The 14257-nt window shown below is 41.4% G+C and overlaps 1 protein-coding gene across 2 annotated transcripts in view; it reads right to left on the reverse strand.

The window, feature by feature from the left end:
• kank4 (KN motif and ankyrin repeat domains 4) overlaps positions 1–13202 on the reverse strand; it is an 84286-nt gene extending 71084 nt beyond the window's left edge. Inside the window, exon 1 of one of the 2 annotated variants that reach the window (XM_044361244.1) lies at positions 12877–13202. The gene's annotated coding sequence lies outside the window, so the exon portion shown is untranslated. Of the gene's footprint in view, positions 1–9316; positions 9978–12876 lie in introns of those variants that run through there. The other variant, XM_044361243.1, reaches the window with a different exon arrangement.
• Positions 13203–14257: the final 1055 nt, after the last annotated feature.

The following is a 14257-nucleotide window of genomic DNA, read 5'->3' on the forward strand; positions in this document are numbered from 1 at the left end:
GCATACAATTTGAATACATTTTGACATTGAGTTTTGCCATTCATTACTTACCCCTTTGACAAAAAAACAGGGCAAAGTAAAGAAGACACCAAGAACAACTAACTAACAACAATCCCACACACCTGCACACAGAAACAAAATGAACAAAGCAACATCTAAAGGAACAGCAGCTAAATGAATGGCGTCAGAGCCTAAATATACTCTGAGAAGAAAAACAAGACGTTTTTGGTGTGAAGCAGTTCATGGAAGTAGTTTGTGACTCAATTACAAGTTTAAAATGTAAAACACAAAACCTCAAACACACAAACAGCAGCTATAAACAAAAAATGAAAAAAGGTGAATTTGTAACACTTATTGCCTGCAAGTGGCACAACTGTCAAAACTGCAGTTTGACAGTATTTTCATCCTTCCCTGTAGATGATGCCTACATCCGCAGTTTGGCACCGCTGCTACTGTTTCTTTTTCTTGCCTATAGGAAGCACAGCTGGCACTGCGGCTCTGAAACCGGATGATATTGGCTGTACCTGGTCTGCCGTGCTTACTAGAGGATTCTGGGTGTCCTTGCTCAGTTGCTCTACTGCAGCCTCATCTATCCACGCAAGTTGCATGCAGCATTGAAGATGCTTACCACTGACCACTTGCTGGTCAGTTATGACCACATGTTGGCACTGGAAAACAACAGAAATAGATGATACAGAAGCTTTATACACCTCCTGAAGAGAGGATTCAGACCAAACACAGCCCTGCGGCGTTGGTGGGGGCCTGTTGCTCCATGTACTGGTTAGACATGACAATCATGAGAAATACTCTGTTTATGTTGCAGAGTAATCCATTAGGAATGTGCGTTAATGTATGTGATCCTGTGATCGGCCAACATAGCGCCCTGCTGCATGACATCATGTAGTGTTGGGGTAAAAGTTGACCCTGGTTCAAGTTTTTGTTCAACTGTCGAAAGATTTTTTTGCCAGAGCCTTCTGTTAGCTACCCCACTGTGCTCTGTGAAACTGTGCCCTAGAGCTACAAGATGCAGTACACCGAGGTTAACTGGACTGCCCCCTTTTAAATTAATTAGAGGGCTACTAATGTCAGTCTGAAAGCAGCCTTACTCTTTTATTTTTGGCCTTGGTCTGTTGAGGTGTCTGTACTGTTGATCCAATTCAAGAAATTCAAGAAAAAAAAGGCCAAAAAGAAACCTGTCATCTACTGTTGACACCAACCGCTGACTTGGTTTAATATAACAGTTTATCCCAAAGACTTCCCGCAGTAGTCCAGCAGCCACAGTGACAATCACAGTCTACTACTGTATATTCTCACATAGTTGCGGTTTACCCACAATCTCCCTGTTATTCATGCTGTCAGCAACAGCAGTAGGAGGAAAAACAAATGTAAACCACAGTCTTGTGTGTGTCTGTGTGTGTTTAACTGTATTTTAGTCAGTCAATTCACAAGAAACAGACTTACAATGTGGATACACAGTTGATAATTAGGGTCTAACCTCTGGCTTCATCACCCCCCCATAAACATACACTAAGCCCAGCACAGAGGAGACTGGGGAGTGACGATAGCAATCCTCTGAGTCTACAGGTGGATGCTGAGGTCAAAGTGAGACTGATGAAATGCTTACTTATACTAATACTTAGCAGAAGCAGTAGCATCAGTGTTGCAAACTGAGCAGTAAAGCAATGGAAGAAATGTGCTTTTGTGACAGACTTCATTACTGTGTCTAAACTGGCTTGTAGATAATGCTCCATTTCTCAGCCTCTGCTCTGCACACCCAAAACACAACCCTCCCAAAAGGAACATTACACAGTATTCACATACAAGATTTTTTTTTTTTACACACACACAGCCACCTTAGAAATTCAAATGTACACTTAGAGAACCAAAGCTTATTTCAGGCACAGAACACAGGAGACCACAAACACATAAATGTGAATGCACATACTCAGTAAGTCTTTGACTTCACGCAGGGAGTGGTCACTTCCAACGATATTCGGACAGGAAGTTCCTGCCTCCTGGAGCCAGCCAATAAGGGCATAGTATTTAGCAGTGAAGGTTCCATTAAGGAAGTCCCATGTTCCCCTCAGCGCGCTCTACTCCTCTCACGATACACTGTTTTTTCCTGCCTGTCAATGCCAGGAACCCATTAAGGAGCAGTGGTGGGGATACAACACGGGGAAACAATGCAAGGATGGACCTCGTCATTGTTCCTCAGTGTTGCTTCTTGAGAAATGTCCGGTTATGTTTCTTTATTTCTGGCTGTGCTGCAGTGCAGGACCTCACTTCAAATTCTACCTGAAAACCTGGCTGCGTAAATGATGGCTCTGCTTTTAGCTCACTGGGAACTGCATCCTCAACCCTAACCTTAAAGGGTCAGACCTGTGGTTTTACATGTTTTAGCTCATAACTATAAAACATGATTTGAGGCAGCACAGTTTTAAGATCAAAGTGATAGATAATCCATATCAGTGACACTTTAGTCACTTTTATTTATTTGTCAGTTATATTATCCTCCAGTAACCTTTTTTTATGTGTTTAATCATTCCATTTTCTTTCTTTTAACATTTTAAACCTTTTCACACCAAGGATAGTAACAGTATTATCATGCAATTATAATATGATGAAAAAGGTGACTAAGTTGGTGATCTTAAACTTTGTTTGCTTTGGAAAATAGTTAGCAGTGCTGTAAAGTATACAGTTAGCCTAATAGTTAAGGGCTGAAAAACATGCAGGACCACTGTAAAGGTCTTTTGGAAAGTGATAACTTCTGATTCTATAACTTTGGTAGAAAGTTGCAGAAAGACAAAGAACAAGAGGAAACCTTACAGTTTGTATTGTTCCTCTGATCTCCATAGTTCCTCTCACTCATGACCTGCTGCCCACCTCAGTGAACTCTGTCGAGCTAAACCCACCCCCTTACACGCCCACCATGGAAACTCCAACAAAACAAACAAGAGAACACACTGTAGTTGAGCTTAGTAACAATGCAAATCTATGAACTGCATGTTTTTCAAAGACTATACTAAGGGTATACAGGGTACAAAAGGTATACAGTACTGTATGTCACAAGAGTACATGCAGGGAATCTTAGAGATGTTCAATTATTTTCTCTCAATGTGTGCAAACTTGGAAAACTTTCATTTCTCAGTAGGATGCTTGATAAAATTCTGGCAAGGATGTGGAACATTAAGCGGTAGATAAATATTTGTAAGACACAACATGCAAAAGGATGTTTCTTACGTCACCTCCTTCTTCAATAACAAGAAAATAGAAAGAATGCTGTTTGTGAAATGGCTGTTAGCACAAAACAAAGTGAAACTTTGGGGTTGGGTGATGGGATGAAATTAATCTGTTGCTGATGGACTTTTTTTTTTGCCAATTTTAATCACCAAAATAAACTGTGTATTTCTTTTTCATTAATGTTCAATGCTTTAAATGTGACACAATTAAAAGCACAATCTGTGCACCATCAGTGGCAATGGAATTGGAAATATGGGACTTCAATGCACAACGTCCTAACCAGCAGAAAACAACTCACCTGCAGTGCTCCATTGTGGTTTTTAAAGAAATAAAACATGTTTATATGCTCTGTTTGGTTTTATGTTCTGTTTAAAAGCCTTGTAATGAGATGGTTAAGGGGGTGATGGTGATCAATGGGGATTTATTTTGCCCTTCAGCCCAACACTACAGAGCATGACCTGCCTGATAAAAGGCATCATACAAAAACATGGAGATGTCTCATTAACATTTAACAACACATGGGGAACATGATAACAGTGAAGCTCAGTAACAGAGCGGCTTCATTATTTTTCCCAGTTTGGACTGCCACTCAAAGATACTGTAGGTTAAGAGATAAAACTTGTTCATTGTCAGCTATTTTTATCCACTATTTCCCACTATATTAAAAGCAAGAATGGAAAAGGGTTCATCTGTCTAGAATTATAAGACATTACTCTACAGACACTAAACACTGGATGATACAGGTGAAGAGGGGTTCCTGAGCTGAGAGGTACCATGCGATTAAGGGCGTTTTCAGACCAATAGTTATTTTGCTCTGGTCTTTCTTTGCACACTGGGAAAAATCCAAGTAAACCAAAATGAGTCAATACAAGCCATGTGAGAATGTTCACTCTGCTCATTGGTCAGATGTGTCTGGGGCAGGAGCAAAAACGTAAACACAGGAAGAAGGTCCTGAAGGAGGTCCTATCTGCCCAAATATCAAAAATGCAACATGCTTGTTGCGCTAGTCCAGGTTAGACCTCCATTAATTCTCTGGCTAGTTGCTAGCAACTGTTTGCTCATCCGCATCCTAGCATACCTAGCTACAGGAGCCACTTAGCTCAAACTTGTAGAGTACGTCTAGTAGTTGGGTCGTATCAAGGCTGGATCATGTTCACACCACAAACAAACCCCTCCAGAGGGTCACTTGGGACTGAATTTGAGTAAGATTGTTGTGCTCAGACCTGCCCAAATGAATCGTACCAAGGGGGAAAACAAACCAGAGTCTTACTCAACCGGACTAAAAACCACAGGTCTGAAAACGCCCTAACCTGTTCATTTGATACATTGAACCCAATGACTCTTTGTCTAATTTGTCTATAGAACTGAACTGATGGTTCAAATCACTTTGGTGTACTTGGACTGTGCTGTATACAGGTCTAAGCCAGCTGACATTCCTTTAAACACAAATGTGCTTTCAGGGCAAAGTAAGAAATCTGTCTACTTTGGCAATAACTTCAATACTGGCTGGCTAATGTCCAAAAAATGAGCTGAATCAACCTCAGCCACAACAAACTCATGAATTGTCAGAGGCCCAAGTGCTGAAGTCTACAAAATTCGCATTTTGTCAAAAGTAAATAAAATTTCACATTTTTTTCTGGATCCATATGGGAAGGTGTGTCCAAATTTTTGACTGGTATTGTATCTTTTTTATCCTGTGGACCAAAAATTGAAACTATGGTGAAATTAATTTGTTCTGACACTGGTGTTGAATTGCACAGATGAGTTAGCCTAAATGACTTAAGAAAATTGCTCCTCTCACTACTACTCACCAATAAAAAAAAAAAAACATTTGAGCACTGCCAAGCTACTTCACCTCAACATCTGCAAAGTCACACTTTCTTTTAAGTTGGTCAGTCTGTGGGAAGCTGTGGTTTGCAGAGCAGATGTGCTGCGGGCACAAAGTATGAACACACACCTCTGTCTCAGTGTGAACTGACCCTCCTGCTGAAACTGATAGGAAAGAATACATTTCTAGCTTTAAGATACCAACACGAGGAGAGTGAGCGAGCAGTGAAAGCATGGCACAGCTGAGGAACAGTGTGTCAACAGAGAATGAGATTAGTAGTACTATCCCTAGGCATTCACTCGGCTGGTGTGTGTGTGTGTGTGTATGAACGAGATGACTCCTGGCTCTCATGTATCTGTGTGTGTTCTCAGCAAGGGGTTTTTGGCTTCTTTGACTGACGTAGATAGAGAGTTTAGGGAGTCCCATTCCCTCCCATAGCAGAGCTAAGAAGCCCTAAAGCTCCTTAGCCCAGGCTCTGCCACTTGTTGGATGAAAGAACATCTTTTTTTTCAAAAACTAGAAATATTGTGGAGATAAAACAATAAAAGTAAATCCATACCAGTGTCACTCTGCATGGCTTTCTCAAGCACACTTGCAAGGAAGTGTGTTTGAAAGCACACATGTCTCAGTTTCTCTCTCTCTCTCTCAGTTTTCCTAGCTTTGTTTTGACTAAAAAGAAATGGAACACCTTTATCCCTTTAAATCCCAATCACACCAACTTAGCACACGTTAGTGTACAACACATACACACTGTGTGGGCCAACAAAGGTATTTAGAGGCATTTACAGGTTCAGAGAGGCCATAGGAGGAGTCAGTGGATGTGAAAGTCTGGAGAATATGAACCACATGGGAGCACCGGGCGCTCGGCCAGTTATGACAGAGCGCAAACTGGCATCGACGGGCACCGGCCAACTTCACACACACACACACAGCATGCTTTACTGCCCATCTCAGCAAAACAACCTGCAACACACTGCTCTACACACGCCAGACACACACACACACACACATATACACACACATACACACATCACTACAATGTTTATGTGGAGGAATGAAGAATTATGAAAGAATTATGCTGCGTTGTTCCTTGGCTGACAGCTATCTTAAGAATAATAAATTAGAATTATCATCATCATGACTATCACACAAACTCTGAAAGCAAGTGTGTGTATATTCAGTGTGTGGTGGTGGTGAGGGAAGAAAAGTATGTTTAGTTGCTCAGTGTGTTCTGTGCTTTGCTTTGCTCTGTTTAAGAGCAGCCATCCTAAGATGCTCACTGAAGTGGCTACAGATTCTGGGTGGGCCCTGTCTATGTGTGTGTGTGTGTGTGTGTGTGTGTGTGCGTTTGCATTTCTGTGCTTCAATACACTTTCCATCAGATTAAGCTGCTGAGTCTTTCTTATATAGTACTACAAAGGCTCGGCCCCTAATGGTCTGGCTTCCACTGCGGGACCAAAGTGGGCCAATTCAGTATAAATGCAAGCCACCAGACAGTGACCATTTTCGTGGCACCCACCACCAAATTGTGCTGCACTGAAAATTACTGTGGCGAAGGGTCAGCTGACAGTGATTAGCAAATCATAATGGCAAGATAAACATATGTCCAATTTCCAGATATGAGATGTGATTAGCCTAAAGTTGGAAAACCAATGTGTTTGTACGAAATCCAAGATGAAGCACTCAATGTCCATCATATTTCAAGGTGCAGTATTATAATGCAGGAAGGACAGAGGGTCAGTGGGCCCAACTACAAGTCCTAACCTCAGCCTGAGTGATGCTGTACTAGACAGGAGCTGACTCACTTCTCTATGCTGTAGAGGACATGTAGAATTTAAACAGCCTGTTGATGTTTTTTTTTCTTTTAGTGTATTTGTATAACATACAATACATGCAGTTCAAACATCACATTTGGTGTCATTTGTCCCTCGTTATGCATTCATGCAAGAGAAGAACTTCAAGGTCAGAAGGTTAGTCTGGAGGCCTGTCACGCCACGTAGTCTAACCTCATAAACCCAAGTATTGGACAAATTAAAGTTTTGACCCAATGATGGCACTAGATGAAAAGTTAAGGGATCACCAGAGTTATGACAAATCATCTGTGGAGAACATGATGTCTGCACCAAAATCGATGGCAAGAATCCAGTAGCTGGAAGACATTTCACTAAAAATCTTAAATGTCAACCATGTGGTGGCACTCAACAAAAAGTCAGGGGATCACCAAAGTCACAACGTCTGTAAAATTTCATAGCAACTCATCTAATACTTATATTATTATGTTATATTTCAGTATTAACCGAAGTGTTGGACCACCTGACTGACGGCTCCGTCCCCGTTTGTGTGGCTAAAAATACATTATACACATGTGAAAATCCAGTTGTAGGTTTGAACCCGCAAACAAAAACAATATGTGATGTGCAATTAGATTTTTCCATGAATGTGTTTTTTGATCTTTTTGTCATTTCAGCACTTGTGCTCAAGTGTTTGCTGCTTTGATTTAGAGAAATCATAGCTATGGTATTGCAGGTCACACACACACACACACACACACACACACACACACACACACACACACACACAGCCTCTCTCCATCACACAGATTCTTTAAAACAAATGCATAATTTTAATCTCATGAATACAATGCAAACTTTGTAACTCTTGCTTTTAGCTGATTTTCATATAACTCTAATTAAAGGATTACAAGCTCCTTCTGTGTGTTTACAGAAAATCTATGAGACTTAGGAAAACAAATCTTTTCTCATTAGAAAATCGTAAAAATTCCTGCGCTGTTTTGCTTGTTTTTATTTCCTGGAAAGTTGACATTTCACTGATACAATTTCATCAGACAGTGTCCATTTACAAATCACACATCATGGTATAAGATAGTGAATGCCTCAAACAGCCACCAGCATGTTAGCCAAAGTGAGTCACCTCTCTGCACCTCTAAGGAAATCACACTGACACAGGCACACACATACAAACATAAACACACACACAAACACACAGCGGGGGGAGTGTACACTAATACGGGTCAACTATATCTTGGAGGACAGTGTGTGTGTGTGTGTGTGTGAATAACAATGTGCCCTTTAACCTGAGTATGAATGGAGAGTTGTTAATGTCAGTGAATGCGGCATACAACACACACACACACACACACACACAATGTGGCACCTTGTAAACATGCCTGATGTAACGGGAACGCTTTGCCTTTTTAATGTTGCGTAGCTGCAGTTAGCCAGCCGACCATGGCCAATGCTCTGTGGCAGGCGAGCAGAGCAGTGACCAAAACTAACTGTGAATACATGCACACCCTGAGAGAGCAGAGAGAGAGAGACAGGGAGGTTTTATATTAGAGAGAGAGAGAGGTAGAGAAGGAGGCAGAGAATCGCAGTGAATGCATGCAGATCGCCGAGAAGCAACCGAGCAAAAGTCCCATATATGATCTCTCGGAGCAACAACCATCCCTCGCCATCCCCTGCCTGCTTAGTGTACTTTCGACAGTGTGTGTGTATTGTAACCATATGCATATGTGCACATGTCAGGCTCCAGCTGAAAGACATTAGTCAGGCCAGCAGGGATTTTTACTGAAACCTGGCACAGCTAACGAAATGCTTGAGAAGAGGGATCAACTGGTATAGAGAGACTCAGAAGACAAACAGACAGAGACAGAAAGATGGGGAGAAGAATACGAAAGTAAAGAAAGATTTCCTGTATGAGTGTGTTAGTAGATATGTGCACATGTATGTGCATGTGTGCATGCCTTTTCGCATGGAATCTGATTATCACACAGATGCTCGAGATCCCAAAGCTCATGGCAAACCCCCCCCCCGAAGCAACACCAGCACATGGAGAGAGAAAGATGATAAAAGTCTGGAATGTATATAAACAGTTTTATGTCGGTTTGAAAATGTAAATGACAGAAAATGTCCAAAAAAAAAAAAAGTAATTAAAATGAAATGCACAAAGGGAAAAGAAAATGGAAAAATGGGGCACCAGATAACTGAGAGAAAATAGTAAAAAAAGAATAAAAACAACAATAAAAGGAGAAAGCAAACTGGATGAATGAAAATCACAAATCAATAACAGACAGAAGATACCTCGAGAAACGAGAGAAGGAGAGGAGAAAAGGTGATGGCAAAGGAGGCAAGTGAGAAATGCACCAAATAAACTGCTGAGAAAAGAAGGAGCAAAAAAAAAAAAAGAGTAAAGATAAAGAAGAAAAGCATGATCCTATCCTTCCCTTACCTCTGCAGCTGCGTTTGGTATCCTTTGGAAAAACTTCAGCTTCAGCAGCACTGTTACAGATCCCACCTTTCTGGCACTTTCCAGAGTAACATACATATATCTGTATCAATCAGCCAAAAGCAAACTCTTCAGTCCACGAGGACGCTATTCTGTCTACCTGCGTGGGTCGTGTAAATGTATCCTAGATGGTGATGAATAGTGGTGAGTGAAAGGAGAGTACTACGCTAGAGGGCAGACAGACTGGCTGAAACAGGAGAGCAGGCAGAGTAGAGAGCAGACTGAGTAGGATGGAAGACTTACAGCTTCCTAACATCAGAGCGGCTGGGCTGGATACACCCACCTCCTCAGCATGCATCAAATGGGAGTCGCTCAGATGCTCTGAAATGTGCAGACGCAGAGAGAGAGAGAGAGAGAGAGAGAGGGAGAGAGAGAGAGAGAGAAACCCTATGTGCAGCCGGAGATCTGATCTGATCTGATATATGCATATATGCATGCAAGGTTAAGCACACATGCCATGCATACACTCATAAAGGATCTCATTAACTCTTTGCTACTGACACACACACACACACAAACCTACCCTCTCCACTGAACAGAGCCTCAGTGAAATGTCTGCCGGGTTTTCAGTGAAAATAAATAAACCAGCTGAGGGAGAGAACAAAGCAAAGACAGTCTTCATGGCAAAAACAGCCTCTAATGAATTTAATTAAACGCTCCTAATAACTTCTTATTTGGTTGTAGTGCTGAAAAAAAAATAGTTGATTAATCCAGTGGTTCCCGAACTGGAGTTCACAAGATGATTCAAATAATAAGAAAGCATGATTGTTGCGCAACTTGTTCATTTATTTCAAATTTTCTCTATTTTTTTTTTCTCTTTTTTCTTGTGAAATACTGAGTGTTTTCATCTCTTCATGCCTCTGAAAATCTTCAAATCTGATGAAGGAAAAAATCACTTCCATGTCCACACTGAAGCAATAACCAGCGATGAAGGGTCACGAATAGACGTTGCCTCATTTTAAAAGGGTCCAAGTTCAAAAAGGCTGGGCACCCGATCATCAGAAAACAACACTTTTGATAATTGATTCATCATTTTAAGTTGTTTACCCAGCAAAAACACCAAATCTTTGCCAGTTCCAGCTCCTAAAATGTGAGCCTTTGCTTTTTTATCTGTTTATTTTATCCATGTCAATTAAATACCTTTCAGTTTTGGGCTGAAGAAGACTGTAATGGGCTTTTTTCATTATTTTCTGAGGATTAAAATAACTGATAAGGAAAATAATCGTCAGTCGCAGCCCTAATAGTTTGGTAATTCTGTGTTTGCATGAGAACATGTATGACATACATGTGTTTGAAAGAAAGATTTTAAAAAGCACAATTATGTGGATGTTGTTATACCCGGCATGCCTGCAAATGTAAGCAGTAAAGAAGAAAAAACACATTGCACACGTGTTTTTGTTGTTGAGAGGTGAACTGTAATAGACTTCAGGACATGCTTCTCATTCTTGGAGTGCACCGCTGCTTGTCGCTCAACATGCTTTCATTTTCCCTCCTGTGCTCCCCTCCTGGGATAGAGGCTGGCTGGGTGAGTGGAGGCTGGAGGGGGGGGGGTTGGGGGGGGTTTCATGTCATGGGCCACGGCTTTGAGCTGCCACACCACCCACCCTCTACTCGCTCCAGCCGTGAGAGCTTCAGGCCTCCTGGGACAAAGCCTGCCTTGATAAAGGATAATGCCATTGCTCAATGCATAGAGAATGGTCCTCATTACTACTACAGGTTAGGGGTTAAATTCTCACAGGGTCTGCCAGTAGGTGGCAAAAACTGTGAGCGTTTGCACTCGTTGTTGGAGGAATTTGTTCAAATTCAACAAAACGGGTGTTTTTCCTCTTGTTTTCCCTTAAATCAGAGGTTTCATGACTTCGAAAAATGGAGGAGGAATGTCAAATCTGAGCAAGTTATCCAGTGACCATGTTCACCAAATTGCCTTGTTCTGTATCTGACAACCGTGTGGTATCCTGTTTGTAATGTAATAGCCAATCAAATACAAGGGCCTTGTGTTTATAGCAGTGTGTTGAACATTTTGGGAGAAAATGCTTCCTTTTAGAAAAACGATGTTATCAGGAGGTGATGAGGGAAGAAGATAGAGATAAAAAAAACAAAAACATAATCCTACTTTATAATTCATCCCCTGGTTAGGTTGTAGATGGGATGTAAGAGAGCATAACACCTCCCCACCAGCCCTCCATGTTAAATTTGGATAAATCGCCTGCTGGTCATTACATCTGTAATGAAATCTGTTTCATTGGGTAATTATTAAAACATCCAATGTGGGATTTAAGATAAATTCAACCCGAGTTAAATTAGGTATGAGCCTCGTTTAGTTGCCAAATTTACTGTAACTGGAGATTTCAGAGATACTACGGATGTGCTGGTGTACCGTTTCTACTACTGCAGTGAAACATGCTGACGGTATCAATACCACCGACCGTTTTCATTACCGTCATTACCTTCATTATCCTCGATTTCAGAGGAAACCATGAACGCAGAGCGGCTCTTGCCTTCATCGGCAGTTTTACTTTGTTTAGCCACAAGTGGCCTGTGTATGTTTATCTGCCTTTTAAAAATTGATTTACTGTAACTGTTAACACCCAGAAGATAACACTTAGTACAGAGCTCTTGCACTTCATCAACCAGTTTCATGAGGAAAAATTCATGAATTTACAAAATATGAATGGGTGAGTAGAATCTAACACAGACACTGAGCTGCATTTGAAGTTATTTCCAGTCAACTGTTTTAGACTTTAAACTGTATTTAACTGTTTTTGATGCCATTTCTTATAATGAGTCTAACAAAACTGCAATATACTGTGTTGAACTATAGTTTAGCACTAATAGTACTAATACAGTATCGTAATACTGGTCACCATGATATTTTTACCTGAGATAATAGCAGCATGAAAATTTGATGCCAGCTCATGTCTATAACATACTCTGATGCTGAGGATTATGGTGACGGCGTGTTGTGGCTCCATCATTACTATGACTTGAGGAGGTCACTGCCCTACAGGAAGTCCACTACCTCAAAACTACTCTCATCCACTACTGTATCAGCATTGTTATTGCAACATCACTTAAACACCAAACCAGAAAACCTGAGTGGATTCAGAAAGCTGGAGCACAGTAGCTCACGTCCATCGATGCACCTTTGCTGCTGACCAAGCAGGCAGCAGGAACTCTGCAGCAGCAGCAGCAGCAGCAGCGGTCCGTCCTGCGTAAATACCACCGTATTGACAAATACCTACTGGCTGTGTGTACGGGTGCAACGACACACCTGTCATTTCTTTATCACCCCCCCCCTCCTCCTCCTCCTCCCCGCCCCCAGCAGCAGCAGCAGCAGCAGCAGAAGCAACAACACTCTGTAACCTCATCTAAATGAACACTGTGCAACTGATACAAATAAGCCGAAACAGAGATTAATAGGCTACTCTCACCGTTAGCCTCCCGAGCAGATTTTCGTTTCTGAATTCAAGCTAGGAACCGGGAAAACGTAAATAGTATCTTACCGTTAAAATCGTGGCAGGACAGCCTTTGCTGACTCTCAGATGAAGAGATGCTCCACTGAAGGTGGGAATGATGCTGCTGGACGGTTTTGACCTCCATTTCACGGACAGTGTTGCCCCCTGCCGGTTGACGGTTGACACTGTTCGTAACGGCCGTTTTTAACCGTTACCGGCGACACTATTTTCGTGTATTTGTGAGTATCCGTGTATTATACCTAAGAAGAAATGTTGTGATGCTTCTCTTTAACGTAAAACATTCTTGAATTTATTTTTTTAAGGTTGAGTTCCTCGAAAAAGTAGAATACAAACACACTTCCGCTTACGTCTTCAAAATTAAAGTCGAAAAGCCCTGTAAGCCCAGTGATTCTCAGTGGGGTCCCGGGAGGGCGATTTTTTTCCCTAGGATTGCGAAGTCATGACCCGTCCTACTCTGCCTCTGATTGGCTAGTACTCGCTGCCTTCGTTGGTTGGGTTGGTTAGAGTAACGGTGAGAATATCACGGTAAGCCAATCAGAGAGAGAATAGGGCGGGTCATGACTTCGCCATCCTAGGAAAAAAAAATCTCGTCCTCAAGGGGTCGTCGAGGGCGTACCAGGGGGGTCCCCAGCGAAAAGGGGAAGATTAATGTTGACTATAATTCCATCCATAAGTAACACAATGACAGAATGTATATCTATGTTGGTCATGGGTTTCATTCACTCTCTGTAATAACATCTAAAAGCGAAAGTCTTATCAGATGGGGGACACTGGGACAAAATCTTGGGGGGGGGGGGTCCTGGTTTAATTTGTGTAAGTTTAGGAGTCCTTGATGTGCAAAAGTTTGAGAACCACTGCTGTAGCCAGTTCACACTTATGGCTAATTTTCCTGTGTAAATACTCTAACAAATAAAACCTTCTTTCCTGCTCTGGTTAAAGAAATTAAAAATCACCATTAATTTCAAACAGTGAGAACTGAAAAGCTGTCAAAACCTATAACATCTGTATGTCTCTCTATGTTTTTATTTAACTGTGCCTTTTTGTTGAATTCAATGTACTGCCTGTATTTCTTGTTTGTTTGTATATGTAAATTGTATTGTCTTTTATGATTACGACCTCATACTGTCTTGTGTTGCAGATTTTTTGTATTGGGATATACAGATGGGTGACAAATTAAAGGATAAACCTGGATAAATAAGTGGAGAAACATAACGAATGCAGATGCTTCCACACAGGTGCACTGCATGGTACAATTAAGCAATTAACATCCAATCATACTCTGTGGCGTGTATTAAAATGCTGAGCAGATCCAGTTGATTCTGATTTTGTATCAAGATGGCAAGAGGAAAAGATCTAAGTTACTTTGAAAGAGGGTTCATTGTTGGGGCACGGATGGCAGAAGTTTCAG

This window comes from Thunnus albacares, chromosome 9, assembly GCF_914725855.1.
Source record: "Thunnus albacares chromosome 9, fThuAlb1.1, whole genome shotgun sequence".
In the NCBI taxonomy this organism is placed as follows: domain Eukaryota; kingdom Metazoa; phylum Chordata; class Actinopteri; order Scombriformes; family Scombridae; genus Thunnus; species Thunnus albacares.